Genomic DNA, 23,448 nt, shown 5'->3' on the forward strand with positions numbered 1-23,448 from the left:
TATATCTTGAAAGACATCACTAGTCAAATGGTTTATCGCGGATTGACAGATATATCGTGAGTGACATCACTAGTCAAATGGTTAAAGACGTCTCTTTAAAGTTGCAAAACATAGCAGCTAGTCAATGTTTTTTTTACATTATGTGCTATCAAATTATACATCTGATGTTTTTATTTTGAACCAGATTATGTCTATGTTGAATAAAAGGAGATGATTGGGTTATACGCTAATGATACAGTAACCCAGCAACAACTAACCAAATCATATCGAGAGGGCAGCATACAGTCTTCAATAATATGTCAATTTCTTAATAGCCCTTAGTCTAGAATAAATCAAACACATACAATCAAAACGGTTTAGGACAAATATCAGACTAAGATGAACAAGTCCTCCTCAAATCCTTATCTCGTGAATATCTAAAAGAAAGTTGCAGTATTTTTGTGACTCGTCGGTGGTACCCGCATGAAAACATTTGGAAGTCTAAAAATAAGAATTAAGTTGAAGAGCAATGAAAACCAAATGTTCCATAAAATTGATCAAACTGAGCTTTAAATAACTTATAATATTCGCCTGAGATGAGTTATCAATATTACTAAACCACTTTTGAAGAAACTGATCTTGAAGAATCTGTTTTATAACAGGTTAAATAGTTAGATAATCAATGTATTGGTTGGAAAACATATAACCTGATCCTGAGTTGTTAAATATAGATTCCACAAATGACACCCTTTTAAATTCACAAATATCATCACTATTTTTTTTTAAGAATAAGCTTATACATAGAATTACTTAGTTTGTTTTCAGTTTTATCCATTCTACTCCAAAACGATAACATTCTCAATTTTACTTTCATTTCTAGTGGGAACCTTTCTTATTCTCCATATATCATAAAGTTTGGAGTACTTGATCTCACATTTAAAATTCTCTTGCAAAAGTGTAGATTATTTTATTCAATTATATCAATGTTTTCAAATCCCTATATTTCTGATAACAATAAAATAGGTTCTACTTGATCCATACAATAAAATAGGTTCTACAAGATAATCAAACAATTTTAGTTGTAAATCAATGGGTAAATGGAAATTTCTAATTTTGTTTATACAACAAAAAGTGCTTTTGCGACTGTTCCACAAGTTTTTCTTTGCACAAACAAATGACCCATTATAATTTAGCAAAAGACGTGTATGATAAAAATTTATAGTTATCTACAATTCCAAGAGATGTACCATTAAGTTTAAAGTCACAATCCATTCTTGCTTTTCTTTTGCTAAAAATTATCACAGTGACTTTAGTTTTACCAATATTCACACTAAGTTTCCACATAGTACAATAATTTTCAAAAACTTTGAGAAAATTTTGCATTCCATCATAAGTATCAACAAAAATTACAGTGTCATCTGCATACAACAAAACAAAAATTTCTAAAAATACATGTAATTCATTACAACATTTCTAAGAGATGATTTCAGCTTCCCAATTGTGAATATTCCATTTCTATGTAGCAAAATTTCAGCAGCGCCTGCATACGGAGTATATATCTCCCAGCTGATACGATATTCCAGGGCTTGTGGTGAAGTTGAAATCATCCTTTCATAAATTTTACGAACGCCATCACGAGTTGGTTGACCGTTATGGAATATCCGTTTCACAGATGACAACGACTATGTTCCAATTGTAGTAACTACAATCCCATCCCCTTTTCCGTGAATGTCTTATCACCGGGTTTGTACTACCATGAGCAAATCGAGAGGTGCCACATGTGGAACAGGATCTGCTTACCCTTTCGGAGCACCTGCGATCACCCCCAGAGTTCGTGTTACTCAGTCTTTAGTTTTCTATGTTATGTTTTTTGTGTGCCGTTGTTTGTCGGTTGTTCTTTTTCTTTTCTTTTTTTGACATGGTTTTGTCAGTTTATTTTTGACTTTTAGAAGTTGAATTAGGTCGATATAGCGTCAATTGTTATCAATTACATTTACGAATGAATATAAACGATTATGTTTTTGTCATATTGTGTAAATGTTTTATATAGTATTGCTTAATTCGTAAGGCTTTTTTTCTTTTATGCAATAACGTTTCGATAATAAGAAAAAGATCAGTCGATCTAGTATTTAGTAAAAGAAAAAAATGTCATGTTTGTTTTTCGTTCGTTGTTTTGTACATAAATCAGGCATTTGGTTTTCTCATTTCAATTGTTTTACATTTAATTGTGTCAAGGCCTTTTATAGCTTGCTATGTGGTATGGGATTGCTCACTGTTGAAAGCTGTACGGTGACCTGTAGTTTACGTCATTTGGTGTCGGGTGGAACTGTGTCTCATTGGAAATCATACTGTATCTACTTATTATATTTTACTATGTTGTTTCTTAGGTCCTTTTTCAATTCTAAATGAAACAATTTTTAAAGACAATATACCACGTATTGATATATTATCCTCATGATTTCTTTATCGATGCTTATTCTATAACGCTAATATCTACGATTTACTGTCAACAATTTATTTTCTCGAGCGATTTATTTTTCGCTAGTAGAAAATCAACGTAAATATGTGAAACTTGGATCTATTCGTATATGAACAAAACAACAACATTAGAAAATGACGACAATATATTGCCGAAATAGGGTAGAATAGGTTAAACACACGAAAAAAGTATCCGCGAAAATAAGTTTTTTTTTTACAGTATTTCAATAGTTGTATAATGTTTGTTTACTTTCATAGTTACTTTTCCTTCATACATGATAAATATCACAGAACTAAACCATGACACTACTTAATCAAACAATGACACTGAATTGTCAGTAATCTCAACAAATTATATACAAAAGAAGCTATTTTTTCGGAAAAAATTTACGGCAATTGTATATTTTAACGAGATATGTGATGGAACAGACAGTAAACAAATCTTTTTTTGTGGTTGGTAAACGAGTAAGCAATTTTCAAATTTTGACATACGCAAGATTTATTCTGAGTCAAATTATTAACTATATGATACAAATTCGAATTTAATAACATATTAGCTATAAACAAAGATATTTACCAGCTTGAATTCATGTTCAGAAATTCTTTTAGCAAAAAAACAGAATGTTTATATAGTTTCAATAAAAACACTTAAACAATCATGTTCAACTGAACCAAACTATAACAAAATCACTGTAATTAACGCTCCTTGATATGACGACGTTACTACCCGTGCTACAGCAAATAAAGCTTAGAGCATTAAATATTACATGAAATCAATCTTAACAAATATTATAATGTATTGTGGAGAAAGAAATAAAGGTGTGAAGAGGTTATCAAAATTGGTGCGTAGAATGTGGAAGTAGTACAAATGGAAAAAAGTCGAATAGAAATATTGGTTAATGACAAGACAAACATTAAGAACACTGAATGCTTCTGTTTATCCATGTCATTGTGCTTTCTGTCAAATAGTAACAACGTACACAGTTTTCTTTCAACGAAGATTTTTCATAAAAAATCTGGGTATCGATGCGTGATTAAGTCAACTAACAACTTTGGTTTACTAAGTGATTCACATCGGATAAGAAAATAAACTATACCACGTAATTCTCCACTTCTCCGCAGGGAACTACATGTACAATCATTTACTTCACTCTGCTTCATTAGATGTCGTTTTAAAGTTTTTTATCAAGAGATTATTCATCCACTAAGTTGACGTATATGAGAAGCAGTGGCGGATCCAGGGTTGGGGTTCCGGGGGTTGGAACCCCCCCCCCTTTTTTTTTGGACGATCAATGCATTTGAATGGGGACATATGGTTGGAACTCCCCCTTTATCGTGGGTTGGGAACCCCCCCCCCCCCCCCTTTTGAAAATGGCTGGATCCACCCCTGAGAAGAAACAACAAAGTAGGCAACATCCCAAATGATCAATTTAAAAAAAAAAAAAAGGGACAAACATCACCAAATGACAATAAGACAAATTGATTGAATGCTTTATTGGTGTTTTACGCCACTTTCAGCACTAGTGGCTATTTCGTGGCAGTCAGTTTTTATTAATGAAGGAGGAAGCCGGAGTGCCCGTATAGAACCACCGACGACCTTCGGAAGGAAAACTGACAATCCTAATAAATTAAGATTGGAGTCGAACGCACCTGTCACTTGCGGGATTCGAATTCACAACTTCAATGTTGACAGGCTAGTGATACAGTAGTTGGATTACTTAGACCACTCGGCCCCAAGGCCCTACAAAAAGACAAACACCGACATCATATTACTTATACATGCATATTGATATTTTGGTGAAAGAAGTTAATCCACTCGATCTACGTTGTTTTATTCCTTTCACATCCATATAAATAAATGACATGTGTATATATAGAGTACGACAATGAGACAACAAACCAACTACAAAGATAACCGAAAAACATTTAGGGGGCAATATACAGTCTCGAACAATAGACAGAATAAAGAAGTACAGTCAAGTGTAGAAAAGTATTTAGACTCTTCAAGATTTAAAATCTTATATTTTTTGACAACTCTTTGAGTTTTAGGTTCAACAAACCATTTGAATTCGAAAAATGCCTGTATCAAATCAGGAATTTTGACGCTATTGCGGCACGTCCGATTTGAGGAAAAAGAGAGGCAAAAGATACAAAAGGGACATTTAAAACTCATAAGTCGAAAATAAACTGACAACGTCATGACTAAAAAAGAAAAAAACCAACCGACAAACAACAGTACACAAAACAAAACATAGAAAAAACTAAAGACCGAGCAACACGAACCCCACCAAAAACTGGGAGTGTTCTCAGGAGGAACGGAAGTCGATAAGGGACCAGACGTTGATCTTAGTCTTACATATCTATGGAATACAAATTTATGTTTGAAAAAGAAGGTGTTGATTAAATGCTTTTTTTTTACAGATGCGTGTTTTCCACCTTGTCAACATGGCGGGGAATGTTATGGATCAAATAAATGTTCTTGTAGACCAGGTTATGCAGGTGATTTTTGTGAAGTTAATCGTAAGTACGTTAGTAAAGTTATAAACAATGCAGTTTTCAGTTTAATGATACCGTTGATTAGCATACTTTGTATTTTAAAGAAATATATGAGTTTAAATAATCTCTGTCTAAGCTCAGCTAAAAGAGATTTAGTATAAATGTGATTATGACTTGTGTTTTAAAAATACTGATTGAAACGGAACAATAACTAGAGGTAAAATAACACAACAGAATCATTGCTGTAGCCATAGAATGTTCATATCATTACAGAAATTGCCATCCAAGCAATACGCGATAAAAACTGTTATTTTTTCAGCATCTGATATTATATTTGTGGTAGACGAATCAGCTAGTGTTGGAGATGATAATTTCCGTGTAACCATGGAGTATCTTGCCAATGCTGTTAATAGACTTCCTGTCAGATAAGACTTACTACGTATTGGATTGGCTTTATTCTCGGGATCCACTAGATATATCTTTAACCTTGATGATGGTTCCACAAAAGATATCATAACAGACGCTATATTGAAAACATATTATGGAGAAGGCCGTCAAACAGATATTGATGGTGCTCTTGGTGATGCCTGTAAAGATATGTTTCAACGTAAGAATGGAAATCGACCTCAAACTGCAGCCCAGCATATTTTAGTGTTGATGACCGATGGTCAATCATCTAAATCAGATAAAACGGGACTGTCAAAATGTACAAGCAAAAACGTAACAATAATTGGAATAGGAATTGGTAGCAACATTGATGAAGATCAACTCAGATCTTTGGTCTCCAAACCGGAATATTACTTTGATACAACCTACGATAACCTGGATACAACTTTGCCAAAACTTTTAAAAATTATAACAGGTAAGTTATAGCCTACAAACATTTGTTTTTTTCTTTATTGCTGACAACGTCTAGTAAATTTAAACGAAAGTTAAAAGATTGTGAAGTATAAACGCTGTCGATCCTGCACAAAACTGCTAGCAGAAAATGTATGCATGATGCATCATGGAATATGGCATTACACATTGTTCTGTAACTTTTCACATAAACCTGCATCATACATGTACATACAGGTGGATAGTTTCAATATACATTTCTTCCAAAGGAAAGGTTGGGGAGTTCTGATAGGTGGTTCAAAGCTTCATACAGCTAAGGCGAACACATTTTGACCCTGCTTCCTAGTTATGTGCCGACTTGCATTTTCTTGTTCAAGTACGCTGTCATTCTGTTGGTAGCTAAACTGTGCAGGTCTTTAATTGTGTGTTCTTTTGACATATGGTCTAGATAGGCAAAGGGGAAGGTTAGGTTGTATACCCGTTGAACTGGTTTACTAAATTAGTACTATAATTCCAGTATTTTGATGAGTGTTTTTTTTAACCAAACACATTGTTTGCCTGTACTCAGTTTGGCTGTCTGGACAATGTGTTGCTCGTTAATGTTTCTTTTTGATTGAAAGTCTTTTTTTTTAGTTTGTGATTTGTGTGGTCTGTTGCACTGTCCAATATTTGACGTCATCTGGATCACAGGGTCAATTTGAGCTATTATCATCGTTTTATGTCCTTTTTCAGCGTCCGTCGTCTGTTCACTTTTACAAAAAATCTTCTCCTTTTTAACTACCCAGTCAATTGCAACAAAACTTAGCCACAATCATCCTCAGAGTATCTACTTTACAAACTATGTCCGACAAATCCGTCGGTTAAGCAACATGACCGCCATTACTAAAAATAGAACATAGGGATGAAATGCATGTATTGTCATCAATCTTGGAATCCATTGTAGATTGAGGAAAAAGATTGCCGGGACAAACATGTTTCAAATGTCGAGATTAAACTACTAAAACTGAGAAAGGAAATGGGGAATGTGTCAAAGTGACAACAACCCGACCATACAGCAGACAACAGCCGAAGGCCACCAATGGGTCTTCAATGCAGCGAGAAACTCCCGCACCCGGAGGCGTCCTTCAGCTGGCCCCTAAACAAATATGTATACTAGTTCAGTGATAATGGACGTCATACTAAACTCCAAATTATACTAAACTAAAATTAAAAATGATACAGGACTAACAAAGGCCAGAGGCTCCTGACTTTGGACAGGCTCAAAAATGCGGCGGGGTTAAACATGTTTTTTGAGATCTCAACCCTCCCCCTATACCTCTAGCTCTACTGTCTATTCTGACCAAAACTGTCATCAGATTCCTTTTATGAGTTATTGCCCTTAAGTGCGGGTTTTTGGGCTATTACCCTACAAACTATAATAGAAACTATAAACAGCAAATTTAATCAGCAAGATAAGATCTTCAAATATATCAACACAGAAAAAATCGTAAGCCTTAGCTGTATAAGAGCAATCGCTGCGTCTTGATGACTCAACGATTTTCTTAAGAGTTTTTTTGTTTGTTTCTTTTGTGAGAATTATTGTAGATAAAGAAAACATATAACAGTAAAAGTGATAAAAAAAATCCGCTTAACTAGAAAGTCTACATTACGGAAATAGTAAGACAAATCCTTAAGCGAGTTATTGCCTTTAACTGATGATTATAACATATTTTGGTCTTTTGTTAAAAATTGTTACAGATATGGAGAAACTGTTAATTTTTACTGTCATACATTTTCTCTATCTACAATAATTTTCACAAAAGAAACAAAAAAAACGTTATAGGAGTTATTACTATTGAAAGACACATTTACACATTATAGAAACTAATAATAGATAGAGAGAAACGGTTGCTAAATGATCAGCATGACAAGATCTTCAATGCAAGTCATTGGTCAACTCCTTAAAGGATTTTATTGTCCTTCAATGACATTGTTTAGACATGTTTTAGTGGGATATATATGATAGAGAGAAACTGCGTACAGCAAAATTGATTGAAGCAATATGACATCTAGAAATAAGTTGAAATGGGAAAATAGTCAGTTGACTATAATACGATTTATTACCCTAAGATAATTTTTTTATACCAATTCTAGTGTTTTACTTAAGGGCATACGATATAGTTACAGGGGAGGTAATGACGTTCCTAACGCAAAAATGTTATTTTTCGCGACGTCAAACTGCGACATATCGGGAAAATATGAATTGTTCGAGTGATTTTAATCCATAGTTTGAAAACGAGTACATGAACCCCCTCTTTTTTTAAATAACATTTGATTTGATACTGTATGGAGATTATTTGTTCCAATTTTAGTGAAAAAATCTCCGATGAATTTTTTTTAAATTAGATAAATATACAGCATAAAATGTGGTTTTTTTTTTTCTAAAATCTTGAAAATTTAATAAAAATGAATAATTTCCAAATAATTGTTACACAACTTAAGAGGATACTTTTGTAACATTCCAAATCGTTTTACAAAAATCCGCATGTGTTTATCTTTTGAAACAAAAAAGTTAAGTATGCCTATCCGAGGGTTGGAAATGTCCAAGAAACCGAATTTTCAGGCAAATGTCTAAATTTCTACCCCATTAATCTCTAAATTTAGCATATGATGGTATATTTTTTTATGAAACTGAGAATGGAAACGGGGAATGTGTCAAAGAAACAACAACCCGACCAAAGAGCAGAAAACAACTCAAGGCCACCAATGGGTCTTCAAAACAGCGAGAAAATCCCGCACCCGGAGGCGGGCTTCAGCTGGCCCCTAAACAAAAATGTGTACTAGTTCAGATAAAATGGACGTCACACTAAACTCCAAAACATGTAGATGAACCAAAATAAAAAAAAAAAACATACAAAACTAACCAAGGCCAGAGGTTCCTGACTTGGGACAGGCGCAAAAATGCGGCGGGGTTAAACATGTTTAGTGAGATCTCAACCCTCCTCCTATACATCTAGCCAATGTAGATTAACATATTTGAATTGACCAGGTGAAAAATAGCTTGTATGCAAATTTTCGTTAAAAAAAATCACCTTGGGATCGAAACTGTATCGTATGCCCTTAATATTCTGAAACTAAAAAAAAAAAAACCTTTAAATGTCAAAATTGAGCAGATGAAAGGACTACAAATAGGTCAAATAATTGAAATCGCCCCCTTATTTACATGTTTTACCGTTTTTATTTCACTGTTGTCTATTATCTTGAAAACTATAATAGATCAACAAAACCTGTGTCCAGCAAAATGTATCAGCAAGACAAAATTTTGCTTTATATAGTTTCCATTCATTCAAATTTTGTTGATGCATTTTATTAATTTTAAGCAAAAATGTCCAATTTGCCTGCGTTGGGAAAGCAGATAGTTGTATCTCAACAGAGAAATCTTAACATTAACTGTGTGGTGTGAATGGTTGTAGTAATTGAAAGCACGTTTAATATAATTATTCCCTGGATAATTTCCTGTTCGAAATATTGATAACTTTGATTTAAAATTAAAAAAAAAGATTTAATAACCAAAGTGTTAGCCAAATAACATCCAAAATCTAAAATGTATATTGCTGTCAACTCGCTGAAAAATCTTTATCTATTAAATTCAAATTATACCGCGAGATACATATCAAATATATAGAAGTTCTTAAGTTAATGTTTATTATCTTATTGAAAGTATTTTTAAAGCCTGTTCTTTTTAAAAATGTTTTAGTGACATGTAGTCCAGGATGCATGAACAACGGAATATGTTATCAAACGAACAAATGCAGATGTCTCGGAGGTTATGAAGGAGATATTTGTACGATTCGTAAGTATATAATACATGTTTGTTCGAAAATTAAAACAATTAGTTCTGATTGTACATATTCATTTCCTTCCTTGAATATTTGGTAAAATCTGCTGAAGGAAAACAATAGTTCAAAGCTGAAAAGTTAGCCATAATGAATTTAAATCTGTGTTATTACTTTTTTCTGTCCGATTCGTCTCCTATTTGGTCCTTATTCAACTCCCAATTGCATAGCTGACGATGTTTGTAATGTCTGAGATCTTATTTGTGAACAAAATTTAGAAATTCCTGCCACTTCGATTGATCGATAAAGGATTTATATTTTCCGACCTATGTATTTTCAAGATAGTTTTAGTTACTTGGTTGATTAAGGTTATAAATCATGCATATCTCACGAAGTATATACGAGAAACTCATCTGCATATTAAATTTAATGTCGTTCTATATATATTTTTTTCTTACTTTTTACTGTTATTTTAACTTAATTAAATTTAACCTTTTAATAATAGCTGGATGATAAATTAATTCGTTTATATCCGATGTCGTTAAAATTTTCACAGAATTGTTAATATCTAACTGCATTGTGCACCTCATATTTTATCCTTTAATATAAATGTTTTTTTTTTTCATTTTCCCATACCAGTCTATGCTTTGACTTCCTATTAAGGATTCAGACAAATAGCAAAAAAAAAAGAAATAAGTTGGTAAATACAAGTGACGTAAGCCTTCCCATGAAATTCTAAAAGTATCTAAGGAGTAGCGCATTTAATGCTGTTTTCATTTTGAAAGTTTCTGTAAGATTATATCTATCTAATTGTAGCTATCTGTGATCCAGAATGTAAGAACAATGGAACTTGTTCTGAACCTGACACATGTTTATGTACAAATGAATACGAAGGAGACTTGTGTGAAGTGAGTCGTAAGTATTAACAAAACGTGAATTTTTTAGCTATAAATCTAAAAACGGTGTAGTGTTTAGCCATTTTAGGGAGAACGTAATTTTCTCAAGTAATGTAATATTTCCAAATTTTGACAACTGTTTAGCCAAAATGTTTTTAAAATGGTCTTGAATAAATGAAGATGAAGTCATTAGTGTCACAACTGTTGAGCAAGAATTATTTGTCATGTTTTCTCTGTCAAATTTACAATTGTTGTCAATATAATGGAATTCTATGCGACTGTCATACAAGTGAGGGGTTTAGCTAGCTATTAAACCAGGTTTAATTCACCATTTTCTACATCAGGAAATGCCTGTACCAAGTCAGGTATATGACAGTTGTTTTCCATTCGTTTAATGTGTTTGAGCTTTTGATTTTGCCATTTTATAAAGGACTTTCCATTTTGAATTTCTCTTGGAGTTCGGTATTTTTGTTATTTTACTTTTTACAAATGATCATTCAACAATTAGAACATAACTGACTTTTTATAATGTATTCAAACGTATATGTATATACTGGTAATGTCACGTTACGTTGTTCGATGATATAAACACTGTGTTAGTTCAAACGGTCTGAGTTGTGTCTCTCTGAAATGTTGCCAGCTTTAACATAAAATTTGCCACAAGTTCACCTAAATTCTAATCTATGTTACGATCAATCTTATCAATTATTTCCGCTTTAAGGTAAGCAGTATATGCGAAGTGTGGGTCAATTCAATCAAATTGTATTACGACATCTTTAATTTTGGTCTTATGACAAGTTTCATTGCATACACATATAATAATGGCGAAAATAACATGTTAAAACAGTAATCAAGCAGGGTTAGATAAGATTTAACGTTTTTATTTCAGAGTCATAAAACCCGTGAAGTACCTTTGTCCCCCTATTAATTTAGAAAATGATGCAAAAATGACTGTATTGCAAGAATTCCACATCCAAAGTATCATTTTGAATGTATGTAACGTTTATACAATCTGTCAACCTCTTTAGTTTTCGTGATAAAAGTTTTCCTGACAGGAATAATTTCTATGATTTTTTTGTTTTGTTAATAAATGTTGAATAACAACGGCCAGTCAGTACAGATACCAATTCACAGTCTTAAACATGGCATATACATGTTTTCCATCTATCAAGCTACCGAAATCTTACCGTCTAATGAAAATTTTAAATATCTCTTGTATGCATCACTTTTCCAATCCCCGTATAATTAAATTAATTCAGTAAGTACTTCAGATGCAAAATCCCAACTAGCCATCCCCCCCCTTTCCCCCCAACCACACTCCGACTAAAACTGTGTGTAGAATAAGAAGAAGCATATAAACCAATCTTAGTAATTAACTGTTTAAATATTACCTGAAATTGTCTATAAGTAACAGGAACACATCATTTATTCTTGAAAAAAAAACAATAAACTAGACTTTTATCTGAAGTACTAACTGATGACTTCATACTCAAAAATGCGTGAACGATGGAGAATCTGATACAGAGACTAGAGGTATCAATAATTCTCTCTCGGAAAACTGAATGTTTTTTGATCACTTAATACTAATCAATAATACATTACGCTCAAAATCGAAAAGGATATTATTTCTGCCAAGTTTCTTATTATGATCAAACGTAGAAACAGATTCTGGAACCAGATTAGATTTTCTGAACAGACAAAAAAAAGGCATGCAAAAATAAACACCATATAGTAGCATCATGCTAACTATTCATATCAAGCTTATTATAAATTTCAAGCAAAATCTGAAGAGTAATCGACAAGGCTTGTTTTAGACAATGTGCCTTAATTCTGCATAAACCTCTTAATACTAATTTCAAATGAAAAGCTTCATATTGTGGATATTCTAAATCTAAAAGTAAATGCAAAAATTTGACTGAACTTATATAATTCTTGATAGAATCAACAGATTAAAAACTTCTACTAAGAAACTGAGCATATAATGTCAAAACCTGAACTGAGCTGGAACAGAATTAAATTCAAAATATATACAAAACATAAAATATGTCTCTAACTGAGTTTAATTATTTTTATGAGTACTTTCCACAAAAGCATGTTTAGCAGAATCTTTACATTGAAACCGCAGAACTTCTAACTCTGTAAAATAAATAACCAATTATTCAAAAATTAAAAAAAATTACTTGAGAACTGGTACCTCTTCATATCTATATACTTCAATGGATGATTCAAATAAATCTCTGTATTTATGATTAAAGTGCCATCAAGACAAATAGGCAGCAAGTCTATTTTCTTCACCTAAAATGTGTCTGACTCGAATTTCAAACTGAAAACTTGCTTGTACAAAACAAAGCTTACTCAAACAAGTCAGCATAAAGGTATCCTTAGATGAACCTGAATTATTAAACTGAACAGATGCCTCATTATCACAAAAGAACAGAATTTTTTTCCCGTGATTTTTTTTTTACCAAAAATTTTAACTGCAACTACAATAGCAAAGGTTTCCAAACAATTAATATGCAATTGATCTATTGTAATATCAGGAGGAAATATTGCATGAAAATACTGATTTGAAGTAATTGCTCCAAATCCTTTTAAACAAGCATCACTTGAAAAAAATCTCATCTGGAGAAGATCAATCAAGACAAAATAAAAATACTATTGGATGTAAATGTAGACACATTGAGTCATAAAATTGATAAGGTTAGTGTGTTTGCTCAGGATAAACTGAATGATACTGAGTTTAAAAATTCAATTGATATACGTAGTCAGATTGTTAAATCAGGATATCCAAATTATTTGGGTTGTAGAATTCCAGTAAAATCTGGAATAAATGTAGAATTTTTCAAGGAACATTTGTTAGATTATGACGATAAAATCATTTGAGAGTTTTTAAAGGCAGTGCTTTAGTGCCTTTAATGGAATCAGGCAATAACCATTTCGTTTCTACGTGGGGTAAATACGTCATCATAAAAATCCCGAAAAGTGGAATTCCTTCTTCTTCTATTTGTGATATTCTGTGTTTTTTGTTGAAATTTATTGACATTGAGGGTTATAGAATCGAACAGTGTTTTTTGTTAGTTATCGAAACATTCGATATAGTTGCATGTTGCATTCTGAGCAGTCCACCGATTGACATACCGGAATTCCTTATAAATCCGTGTGGAAGAGTTCGGGTTTATTTCAAGTGGTATTTTAAACTTAAGTTGTTTTTAAGCTCGTTTCAGTCGTTGAAATAATAATGAAAAGTCGACTGAACTATGCCTAGTCGCCACATATCAATAATAACTCAGCTTTCCGTCATTAATCCTATTATTTTTATTTTTCTCATTAGAACAGTTGGTACATCGAATTGCCGAAATCGGCCTAAACTATCACTAGCCACCTAGAATTTATCGAAAACCAGAGCTGTTGAAAATCGTCAGACCGTCCGACATAGCTATCATTTCAGACCCTTTGTCAGGTAAACAATTCCGATCTATTAGGTCCCATAAAAGTTTTTTTTAAATCCGAAACGAACACTGCAAAAGTTGAATACCTAGAATTAGTGAAAAATTCGATACACTCGGGTGTTTACCTCTATAAATTGAAGATGTAAATACCCGAGTGTATCGAACTTATCTTGTTTAACTGACATTACACAACTTGTGTTGATCTAACCCCGGCCCAATGCTAACTAACAAGTGATAGAATATTAATTACACGATATGGCTTCTGCTTAGGGCACACGCCAAGGATGATTAAAGGTAAATACCGGCGTTAACAGAAAAGTGGAATATTGTTGTCAAAACAACGATCGGATTTGATGCCGAAAAACATTTAATAAACTTTCAACTCAGCAAAGAAATTCTCACTATTTAACACTCTAATGCGGACATAAGAGGACCTTCAGCATGCTCAAGAAATTCCGAACTGACAGCAGGTCAACAATGACTCAAATACAATTCACGGCCTCCTCAGTGTTTAGAATATAACAACTACACAAACTGTTACAAGGATCAGGATTACTTTAGTACAGTGTCAAGTGTATAAAAGACAGCCAAGTTGTCTTGTACTTTTTACATGACCCAGTATTTCAAGACCAGTGTTTTAGTTTTAAAGATAACATTTGTCAATGTAATATAGAGTAAGACAATGCTTTTTGCTAATATATTCATGACAAAAACAAAACCAGAAACAGAATCTTCTCAATAAATCTTTCAACTGATATCTTTCAAGTAGACAGGCCAAAGCCTAGGGTACTGTAAACACATTGATATATACATGTAACATTCAGATGGAAGGTTGAAGAAAAAATCCACCAGACGGTTACATTTACGACCACAAAAATCGATAAAAGACCAACTATTCTGAGGTCTAAACTCCTGACCCAAAATTTCCAAACTCCAGATCTGAATTTTACAGTCCAGCACGTGTATGGTTGTGAAACACGTTGTTTAGACAGAAGCAGAGCCAGTGAAAGAAAATATAATTGACGCTGTCATATCGATCCGGCCCCAATTAAACAAAATATTTACAAGGGATAAAAAGTATATATATTTGACTTTTAAAAATATTTATTAATTTTATGAATAAGATAGCAAAAGTGGACGATAAAAAAAAATAAATGAGATATTTATTCGAATATTTTTTTTTTTAATATTTCAAATATTTGTATTCAAATCAATTTACAGGGGCGGATTTAAGGGGGCTATGGAGCTTCATACATGATAAATGCACCCTCCTCCCTTTTTTCAAAATCCTGGATCCACACCCGATTTATCACCCTATATACATGTATATATGATTTAATAACTCTCGTACAGATATGTGTAATATATGACAATTATATAATTATAAGATGAAAACATTCATGAATAATTTATGTTTTTTACCACTTCCCAACTCTAGAATCGTTTAAAAGACAGACACATCACAAACCACAGCAGCAGGCTTGTATGCCAAACTGGGTCAAGTCTTAAATATGTGAAGTATATAAATATGCACGTTATTTTAGGGCAGTAAAAAGTAAAATATCAAAAATACCGAACTCCAAGGAAAAATCAAACCGGAAAGTCCCTTATCAAATGGCAAAATCAAAAGCTCAAACACATCAAACGAATGGATAACAACTGTCATATTCCTGACATGGTACAGGCATTTCCTTATGTTGAAAACGGTGGATTAAAGCTGGTTTTATAGCTAAGTTACCTATACCATTCATTTACTCTATTCTCTTCCTTTAGAATCGCCGACATGCCAGATAATCATGAATGTTCATCTTACACAAACACAGGCTTGTATACCCATCTCTGTCATGAAGTTATATTTTCTGTCTTGACTCTCTTGCCATCCAGACATAATTGGGAGCGCACTAACCTTGATCTTTCAAAGTAACATATTTCTGAATATATGATCAATCCTTGTATATAATTCAACTGAAATTGTGTAATTTTATTTAATCCACTAAATTTACATCACTGTAATTTGGCTTGAACATTTAATTTGGTATTTATGTATTCCTAAGTACCCGGTACATGGTAAAATCCATAGTAATACACCCACTAGTACAAATATAGGATTTTTCGTAACCCAACCGTACTTTGAATCACTATCTGAAACAAGTTTACGTCCTTCTAAAGTTACCAGACTTACATACATGTAAGAAAAATATGATAGTATCAGGTTTTCTCAGAGTTAAACATAGACAATCACAAACAATAATTGATGACCTGGCATGGTCATTTCTTGGAGTCATACTTTGAATTATTTACTTTTTAGCTCAGAGTAATTTTTTAAGAATAACGATTACTCTTGGAAAGAGTGGACACTTAGAGATGCATCATATGTATATCAATGTTTTTGAGATAAATTCACAACAAGCCATCATGATGAACTGGAATGTTTTTTTGTATGCGATACATAGGTATTACTATCCAGCGGCGGCGGTTATGTAAACTTTTTGTATAAAGCTTTATATCTCAGAAGGTAGAAGACTTGGATGCTTCATATCTTGTATGCAGATACCTTTTGTTACGAAGTTTCCGTCTGTCATATGTCCATTGTCCTTGACCTCATTTTCATGGTTTAGCGACTGCTTGAAAAAAAGAGTTTTTATGTCATGTGAATTTCTCACTTATTATGAGTAATATGATAACTATAGATGGTATATGGGTTCCTTGCAACGTCTACATGTCCGTCAGACAGGATTCATCTGACCTCAACCTCATTTCATAGATAAGTGATCAAGGTTGAAAATACGTGATTAGGTCCATTTCTCAAATACTATAAGCAGTAGGTCAACTATATGTGGCGTATGGAATGATTGTAATAGGTACATGTCAGTCTGGCAGGTTTATGTTCATTGGTCAATGTTAAGTTTTTGTGATTTGGTCTGTTTTTCAAGTACTATAAGCAATAGGACAACTATATTTGGTGTATGGAATGATTGTAAGGTGTACATATAAAAATAAGGAGGTGAGGTATGATTGCCAATGAGACAACTATCCAAGTTCAAATTAAGTGGATGTAAGCAATTATAGGCAACCGTACGGCCTTCGACAATGAGAAAAACCCATACTGTATACTCGGCTATAAAAGGCCCCGACATGAAAAATATGAAACAATTCAATTGAGACAACTAACGGTCTAATTTAAAACAAAACAATTAACGAAAAACAAATATGACAGACATGAACTAACGACAACCACTGAACTGCAGGTTCCTGACTTGGGACAGGCACATATAGAATGTGGCGGGGTTAAACATGTTTGTGAGCGCTCAACCCTCCCCCTAACCTGGAACAGTGGTGTAACAGCACAGCATAAGAACAAACTATAAAAATCATGTGAAAAAGGCTTAACTTATCAGATCGATACAAAGCAGAAAAACATCAAACATAAACACAGACCGGACGTGGCAGGACAGCTGAGAGTACAGCTAGTTCAGTCTGTCTGGCAGGTATCATCTAGCCTTGACTTCATAAACATGGTTTATTGATCAAAGTTTTTGTGTTTTGGTCTGTTTGTCAAGTACTGTAAGCAATAGGTCAACTATATTTTGTGTATGGAATGATTGTAAGGTGTACATGTCTGTCTGGCAGGTATCATCTGACCTTGACCTCATATTTATCGTTCAATGGTCATTGTTAAGTTTTTGTGTTTTGGTCTGTTTTTCAAATACTAATAGGAATAGGTCAGCTATATTTGGTGTACGGAATGATTTTAAGGTCCACATGTCTGTCTGGTATTTATAACCTGACCTTGACCTCATTTTAATAGTTCTATTGGTCAGTGATAAGTTTTCGTGTTTTGGTCTGTTTTTCAATTACCATAAGCAATTGGTCAAATATATTTGGTGTATGAAAAAATTGTAAGGTGTATATGTCTGTCTGACAGGATTTATCTGACCTTGACCTCATTGCCATAGATTGAAATGTTAAGTTTCTGTGATGGTTTTAGTAAAACCTTTATCTGTAAGACTTTCAACATAAAATCAATGATTAGTAAAGCAGGCGAGACATTTCAGCGTGTACACTCTTGTTATAAATATTAAGAAAAAAAAAAGAAATGAGACAACAACCTAACAAATAAGGCATCCACAAATGAACATCTTACTTTGATTTACTATTGTAGGTTAATGTTCACAAATTATAATTACTGTGTAATTTAGGAGATGTGAAAACATTATTTTTTTAAAGCAGTTAAATGTTTGCAAAAAATGTTTAAAATGTTAAACTAAAAATGAATTTAAATAGAGACATATCGACATCTGTGTTATATGCTCCATATTTATAAGAAATTCATATGTTCACTAAAATTTCTTCGTCAGTTATTTATATTATTAACATCTTGGTTAAACAAACACTATCATGATAATTACAAATCATCCTATTGGTTAATCTTTCATTCTCTGACAGTCTTGACATTTGCAGTAAAAGTGATATAGACTTGTCTTCTGTGTGCATTTACCTGGAGGAAAAATCATGTCCCGCTAAAAGCTATAGATATAAATAAGTCCCTGCCTATCAACCACGTGCTATCAACAGTGGAAGGCCTATATAAATCAGCTTGTCTGTCTGTCTGTTCATTCCTCTGTCTGTGCTTCTGTCTCAACTCCTCCGAGTCCGTTTGACAGAAAATTTTCATAGGAAAAAGGATTGTTTGCAATTGTGTAGTTGACAATATTAAACTGCTATTTTGGTTCAACCATTTTTATAGGAGTTATGGAACTATGATATTTTGTTTACTATCGTACCACAATAGCACAGCTTATCCCAACAGAAGGAACAAGGAAATCACTTCTATTTCGCAATGATCTACCCTTTTTGGACTGATGCGGTGTAAAGCAAACATCAATCAATAAATATTATTTCGATGTTAAACTTTGTTACACGTTTCTATACAAAGTGGAATATAAATAGTATTAGATAAGAAAATATATTCATTTATCTTGAACACAATGGAAAGTTTTCCCTACTGAGTTTGCAGATTACAGTTCAGACAGTATTCCATGTTGTAATAATTTAAATGATAAACTTCTTATTATTTGTTTTAGTTCTACCTGAAATATCATGTAACAACATCACTGCTATGAAAGGTAACGAATATGTAGAGCTCACTTGTACGGTCAAAGTATTTGGAATAGTTTGTGGATTAATCTTCTGGGAGAATGGTAATACAGGAGCTAAGTATCCTGTCAATTATAAGCAGGACGGCCTCAGAGTATTTTGTTCGGTATGTTTTTACACACACACATAAAAAAAACAATGAAGATATGTTCACTAGAAAATACTCATTTTCTAATAACTGCTTAGTACTAGTCTAAACAGTTAACTCTCGTCTCGAATTTGGTTGACTCGAAATTTCCGATGAGTCAAATTTTCCCATGGTCATAAAATTTCTTCCCTACAAATATATGTATTTCGACTCCAGATGAATTGTGTCGAACCAAATTTACGGTACCAAGGTTAATAATATCATTTAGATTAATTTCCTGGTGTCCAACCAATACGAATATGTCAAGACATGACATTGGTGATTTTAATGGATTAACAAGTTTATCTGACAATACACCTGTAAATAAATTCCCGGTCATTGACCACTTTATTCATTTATGACTTTCTTTTCCCACGAGCGTTTACCTAAGGTTTTCTTTGTTCACCGTTAATAAATAATTAGCGATACATTGTTTTTGATTATGAAAAAATATTTAAAATGTTTTACACTAGTAATCAATTAACCGTAATCATACATTAAAGAGCTTGTGTCTGCATTAAATGAGCAACGCATGTTTTTTTTTTTGTCCTATGTAAAAATTATTTTCTCAGATCTTGACTCCTGGAACTGGTCATTGGATAGTTAGTAGTTTAAACTTATCATGTTATGCAAATTTTACTAATTTGACTTTAGCTGCTGTTTTTAATGGAAAAAATAATCATCAATACTGCATTTTGAACAATCTTGTTTTCATTTTAAATTTAAAGACGTAAACAAATTTACCATATTTTTTTCGAAAGTTTCTTGTATAGCACTACAAAATTTAATATTATGAAAATGTTACATAACATTTTTCTGGCATATCATGAGAAATAAGATGACAGCCTGGAGACAATAAAGTATTAACAGAGAACATCTCAGCAGCAGGCAAAAACTTCATAAAGCTTTCATTTGAAATATTCACTGCTAACATTTCACAATTTGTTTTTCAGAATAAAGGTCAGGGTTCTGTTTCAACTACTTTAAGGATCGACGCAGTTACAGATGAATCCTTTAAAGCAGATTATTTTGTTGTCTATGTTAACAAACATCAGACTACAACACGCAAACAAGCAATTTTAAATCAAGGTAAGGCTATAGGTGCTGTATCATTTCATTTTGCGTGGCTCGGTACTTATACATCCTGCCATTGTGTTATTGTGCTCTGGTCATTGTTTGTATTCTTGTCTTTCATTTTTGCTTATGTGCTTTGTCTATATGCCATTTTGTTTTTCTTTGTTGACATATTTGTTTGTTTTAATAGTGATTACTATTATAACACAATATTGACTACTGTACCCAAATTTTTACATTTTTACCTGTCGTGTCTGTTTGTTTTGTTCACACATTGTTGTCAATATAATGGACTTTTATGCGACTGTCATACAAGTGAGAGGTTTAGAAAAAGTGAGGCGAGGGATACCAAAGGGACATTCAAACTCATAAGTCGAAAGTAAACTGACAACGCCATTGCTAAAAAAGAAAAACACAAACACACAAACAACAGTACACAAAACACAACATAGAAAACCAAAGACTGAGCAACACGAACCCCACCAAAACCTGGGGGTGATCTCAGATGCTCCAGAAGGGTGAGCTAGGGTTAGCTAGCTATAAAACCAGATTAAATCCTTAATTTTCTACATAAGGAAATACCTGTACCAAGTCAGGTATATGACAGTTGTTTTCCATTCGTTTGATGTGTTTGAGTTTTTGATTTTGCCATTTGATAAGGAGATTCTGTTTTTAATTTTCCTTGGAGTTTGGAATTTTTTTTATTTTACTATTTAAAAGAGCTCATCTTTCAAAGGTGTGTCTAACGGGTGCCATCCTTTGCTCATCAACCGACTCGACCCCCTTTGCTTAAAGTTGATTTCACTTTAGCTCATGAACTCCTTCCACCCCATCCATTCACACAATGTTAATAATATGTTAATTTTGAGCATAATATTAAAGTGTTTACATTTATTAGAGGAGTTACTGCAGTAAAACATTTTATGGAAAATCACTTTTTGTTAGATTAAGTTACTTAATTCATGCTTGTATTATCCGCGGTTTTTTATTCCAAAAATAAAATTGCCAGACAGGGGTGCAGATTATCTAGTTCTATAAGCAAGAAATAAGAGAAAAACATGATTTTTGCAATTTTTGTTTACGTTCCGCCATGTTTGTTATTGAAATAGTAGACGGCCTCCTAGTTTTTTTTCAAAACTAAAATTCACATAATCCATATTAAGGATGTAGTCATGTCAGATTTAGGGAAACTGAAAGATAGATTTAGGGAAACTGAAAGATAGATTTAGGGAAACTGAAAGATAGGTTTAGGGAAACTGACAGATACTTGTAGTTGACAATATTAAAAAAACATAGACGTTAGCAGGGAACCAGCTTATGCATAAGGATGTATTAAAATGTAATCGGTTATTCGCACTCTCTCACCATATTTATTTGCAATTCAAACGTGCTATTTCCATTTCCGGTAAATGTAAAACACAACTTCTAAAATTGTTTATTTTGGATTTTGACACTTTTTAACACTTGACGTGTTCTAGAATCATTTAAAAGCATTTTCAAAAACTACTTGATGATGGAAAAGATGGAAAACAGGGTTTACCATGAAAATACTGCAAACAATCACATACAATTTGAAATTACATGAGTTTTCACTAGATGTATTTAACAAGTGACAAAAAATTTTTTTCTGAATTGTCCTGGCGAAAAGGAGGATGCCGACTTTTCAAGGCCGATAATGGTAATATCAAATAACTGATCTTTGTTGCTTCCATTTGAAGCCTGAAGCTGTATCTAATCACTTGTTTTGTCTCCCCTGGCAAAGAATGTGTAGCAAAGTGATGCTAATTCAGCCGTGACAGTCCATTGTCATTCACCTCATTTTCATGGCATAGTGACAGTTAAACAAAAAACTGTGTACTTTTTAATCAAATGAAACTTGAAATGTTGCCCTTGCTCTGTACAGGTCTGGTTACCCAAGTAGGCACCCCACTAAGGTTTTTACTGGTAAGACCTAGAAGCATTGGGAAATAGGACCAGCTAAAGTGCACGTCGACTTACGGGATTAGTAAGTTTTGCCCTGTATAGAGCACCTGAAGTAGGCCACTGTAACCCTTTTTTGTAACATACATTTTTGTGTCATAAATTTATAAAACTATGTTGTACCTATAAAAATTTGGGAAAACAGCCCATTTAAATGAAATATGTAGATCTTTCATTGAAACAAATTTGTATTTCATTGGATTGAAATATTCTTGCCTATATTCGGTGAAATGAAAGAGACTTCTACAAACAAACAAGCAAACAAAGGCAATTCATGTTTAAACAATTGTTTTATGTTTGATAGTTATTTGACAGTTTTTCATTGCATAGTTTTATTGTTATATGGAATCTTCATGTTGATTATCTTATGCTTTTATTCTGATGTTTCAATCTTCTCAAACTTTATGGATGCAAAATTCTCTGACATTTATATTCAGTACATTTGATATATTTAAGCATGGTTATAAATGTTTAAGCTAAAGATGCCTAGGTGAGAGCACTCCTATAGTGATACAGAAGCAGTTAAAAGCAACAAACACAAATATAATGTAAAAACTCATGTACAGCCACTGGAAAACATTTACTGTAAAGATATTTCCAGTGAGTATAATTTACTTTTTCTCATATTACAAATGAGACATTGATTCCTGATGCAAAAAATTTGTTGTTTGTTTATTGTGCTCAATAAAGATGCATCCTTTTTAGCTCAGTTATTAGACATAAAAAACCAATATTATAAGGAGAAAATTGTCTTTAATTTTACTTTAAGTATAAATGTAAATTACTCTTTTAAGCTTTACCTTTATATTACTGTAATGATTCTGGCTTTTTTGATAGTTTTGCTTTTTGTTAATTTGTTAATTTGTGCAAGCATGTGTGTTCTTTATAACTGGCCCATTATGTGCATAATTGAAAATTTTTGCTTTAGAATGAGTATCCATGCATTATATATTCATGCAGAATGTGTTTACTGATTGAATTCTTATGTTAATTAAATGCTGTTTTTTTTTTTTTTTTTGTCTCGACTGCGACAAAAGTCGCAGTATGCGAGACATATGTATTACCATCGGGCGGCGGCGGCGATGTAAACTATTTGTATCATCTTTATATTTCAAAAGGTAGAACACCTGGATGCTTCATACCTTGTATGCAGATACCTT

The 23,448-nt window shown here is 32.8% G+C and overlaps 1 protein-coding gene and 1 long non-coding RNA gene across 2 annotated transcripts in view; both read left to right on the plus strand.

The window, feature by feature from the left end:
- Positions 1–23,448, plus strand: part of LOC127736140 (neurogenic locus Notch protein-like) — a 101,045-nt gene that overhangs the window by 17,471 nt on the left and 60,126 nt on the right. The gene's annotated exons all lie outside the window — the stretch shown is intronic.
- On the plus strand, positions 9,574–20,317 carry LOC127736141 (uncharacterized). Its single transcript, XR_007998826.1, has 4 exons — positions 9,574–9,622; positions 10,422–10,520; positions 19,035–19,076; positions 20,188–20,317. It is a non-coding gene; the product is annotated as an uncharacterized LOC127736141 (long non-coding RNA).

The sequence above is a fragment of the Mytilus californianus genome, unplaced genomic scaffold (genome assembly GCF_021869535.1).
Source record: "Mytilus californianus isolate M0D057914Y unplaced genomic scaffold, xbMytCali1.0.p SCAF_3, whole genome shotgun sequence".
Classification (NCBI taxonomy): Eukaryota; Metazoa; Mollusca; class Bivalvia; order Mytilida; family Mytilidae; genus Mytilus; species Mytilus californianus.